Source organism: Adiantum capillus-veneris, chromosome 15 (assembly GCF_014529385.1).
Source record: "Adiantum capillus-veneris isolate H3 chromosome 15, ASM1452938v2, whole genome shotgun sequence".
Lineage (NCBI taxonomy): Eukaryota > Viridiplantae > Streptophyta > Polypodiopsida > Polypodiales > Pteridaceae > Adiantum > Adiantum capillus-veneris.
This window is the reverse complement of record NC_140945.1, coordinates 85,821,054-85,824,536: the sequence shown is the minus strand read 5'-3', so window position 1 is coordinate 85,824,536 and position 3,483 is coordinate 85,821,054.

The window sequence follows — 3,483 nt, the reverse complement described above, 5'->3', positions numbered from 1 at the left end:
CAGACTGAGCAGAAGGAACATGAAGAAGGATGGTATTGTGATTGCTACCAATGTGGTCAGGTGGAAGAAGCTGAAGCATTGGCAGTCACAACAGCAAAAGGTAAGGGACCAATTAATTGGAGAGAGAAAAAAGGTGTGAGGGATAAGATTCATGAAAAAGTGCAGAAGAAGCAGGTTCAGTATGCAGAGGAGAAGAATGAAGAGTTGGAGGTATCCAAGAAGCAGCATAAGCTTGACAAGCCAATTTTGATGCCAACAAATGAAGACAAAGATTGGTTTGAGGCACTTGTAAACTCTCTCTTGCAATTGTCATTGGATCAATTATTATGTACAATTCCAGCCTTTAAGGAGAAATTGTTGAAGAAGCTTCAGGGTCAGCAAGACCAAGTGTTGGCAAACCAGTATCCTGAAGTAATGCTACAACAGATTGATCCACAGATGTGGATTTTGTAGTACCTGTTGTGGCAATAATGTTTCAAGGCATGCTATTTGAAGAGGTGCTGTTGGATGGAGGATCAGGGGTGAATATACTTCCTGAGGAGGTTTATAGAAGACTGAAGTTAGGAGGAACATTAGCTCCACAGCACCATTTCAAGTGAAGATGGCAGACCAGAGGAGAGTCCAGCCTTTAGGCATTCTCAAGCAACAAACTATTGAAATTGCAAGGATGGTTTTCGTTGTGAACTTTGTGGTACTTAGAATGAAAGATTCGGATTCTTCCTACAAGATGGTGTTGGGAAGACCCTGGTTTAGACAAGCTAGAGTTAAACCAAGATTGGGGAGAAAATGTTGTCATGATGAGAAAGGGGAAGTAGTCACTAACCATATCAATGCAGGGAAGAAAAAAAAATCGCTCCAAAAGACTAAACCATTATGTGATCAGACCATAAACTTGGCATATGCAGTGAAGATGATGAAGAGGAGGAATTTTTGAGAGCTAATAATCCCACTATTGTGCCTGTCTTTGAGGTTGATGTAGAAGGGATAATTCAGAAGGATGAAAGACCGGGGTGAGGATGAAGTAGAAATAGTTTCCAGAATACCAGGCTAGGAGATTGATGGATCTGAAGAGTTGCCTTGCAAAGAAGATGGATCGAAATTTAGGAGGTTCCTAAGTAAAGAGCACCAGATTGATAAGTTAGAAAGAGCAGATTGATAAAGATGAGAAGGAAGCAAGAGTAATGGCAGAAAAGATCTATGATAAAAGGTTTGGTACCTCCACCAGGGTAAAGGAGGATGAATTCAAAGAGTTTAATTTGGAAACTGAAGAAGATCCCAGGATGGTCAGAATCAGCATCCATGCTGAAGGTGAATTTTTGAAAGGTTTGATTTAGTTGTTGCAGGGGTATAAAAATGTATTTGCTTGGGATTATTCACAGGTAAAGCGCATTGATCCTGAATTACATCAACATCACATTGACCCTCAGAGAGGATGTTACACCAATCATACAACAGAGATACAGAATGAACCCCAATTTTGCAAAGTAGGTAAAGCATGAAATAAATAAGTTATTGGCAGTATGATTCATCAAGTTAGTTAATGAAGTGTCATGGTTGTCACCAATTATTGTTGTGCCAAAGAAGAATGGGAAGTTGAGGGTGTGTGTGGATTACAGGAAGTTAAATGCTTCAACTATAATTGATCCATTCCCTATGCCATTTTGTGATGCTGTGTTGGATGCAATAGCTAGACATGAGATGTATAGCTTTCTTGATGGTTTTTCAGGTTACAATCAGATCAAGGTAGCTCTAGAAGACCAACACAAGACAGCCTTCATCACTCAGTGGGGAGAATTTGTGTATACAGTGATGAGTTTTGGTTTGAAGAATGGTCCACTTTCCTTCAACTTTGTGGCTCATAAGACATTTGAACCTTATCTTCAGGATTTTATGAGGGTTTTTGTAGATGACTTTTCAATATTTGGAAAGAAGGATCAACATTTGGTTCACTTGAAGTTATGTTTGGAAAGATGCAGATTGTTTCACATGGACTTGAATCCATATAATAGTGTACTTGCAGTCATGAGTGGTATTTTATTGGGACATGTAGTATCTGCTAATGGGATGGCCATTGATGCCAAAAAGATTGAAGCAATTCAGGCAGCCAAATCACCTCAAAATGTGAAGGAGCTTAGCAGGTTTTTGGGTCAGGTGAAGTGGCACTCAAGGTATATTAGATATTTGGCTAATATATGTGCACCTTTGACTCATCTTACAAAGAAAGATGTTGCCTTTAAATGGGATGAACCACAGGAGACATCCTTTTAGATGTTAAAGAAAATGCTATCAGTAGAACCAATATTGCAGCCTCCTGATTGGACATTGCCTTTTCATGTTTTTGTTGATGCATCGGATATTGCAATTGGAGTTGTGTTGATGTAGGAAAAGGTTAGAGGATGGTATAGACCATTGTATTATGCAAGTAGGATGTTGACCCCAGCAAAAAAGAATTATATTGTGACTGAGAGAGAGGATTTGGGCATGGTATATTCATTGAATAAGTGCAGGTATTACTTACTCATTAACAAGGTTATGTTTCATGTTGATCACCAAGCTTTGTTGTACATGGTTAAGAAGCCCATGCTTACAGGGAGATTAGCAAGGTGGATGTTACTTCTACAGGAATTCGAGTTTGTGATTATTCATACTCCTGGGAAAGAGCATGCTGTGGCAGATTATTTGAGCAGACTAGAAATAGGGGAATCTCCAACAGGTGTGGATGATTAGTTACCTGATGCAGATTTATTTTCAGTTCAGTAGGATGTTCCAGATTCTTGGTATGATCAGATGTTGGTGTACCTAACTAATGGGGTTATGCCAGGAGGGTTTTCACCTGATCAAAGGAAGAAATTTGCATTGAAAAGCAGACCATTTCTAGTGATTGCAGGAGAATTATACAAGAAGGGTATTGATCAAGTGATAAGAAGGTGTGTTCCAGAATTTGAACAGTCAGCAGTTCTACATGAAGCTCATTATGGACAAGCTGGTGGACATTTTTCAGGACACATTACAGGTAAGAAAATTTTGCAGGTTGGTTTATGGTGGCCTACTTTGTGAAAAGATGCACATGAGTATGCCAAAATATGTGTGGTGTGTCAGAAGCTTGGTCAGTCAGACAATAGGGGCAGGATGTCAGATCATCCTATTCTACCCCTGGAACCTTTTCAAAAATGGGGTATGGACTTTGTAGGACCAGTGAAGCCCACTAGCTCTAGGGGGAACATGTACATTTTGGTTGCTACAGATTATTGTACTAAGTGGGTGGAAGTTGTGGCACTGAAGGATAACAAAGTAGCCAGTGTTGCAAAGTTTTTGTATCATAACATTATGACAAGATGTGGGTGTCTAGTTGAGTTGGTGAGTGATAGGGGGACACATTTTTTGAATGAGGTCATACAGGAGCTGACTAAAACTCATATGATATTACACAAGAAGTCTACCCCATATCATCTCCAGGCCAATGGACAAGCAGAAAGTAGCAAC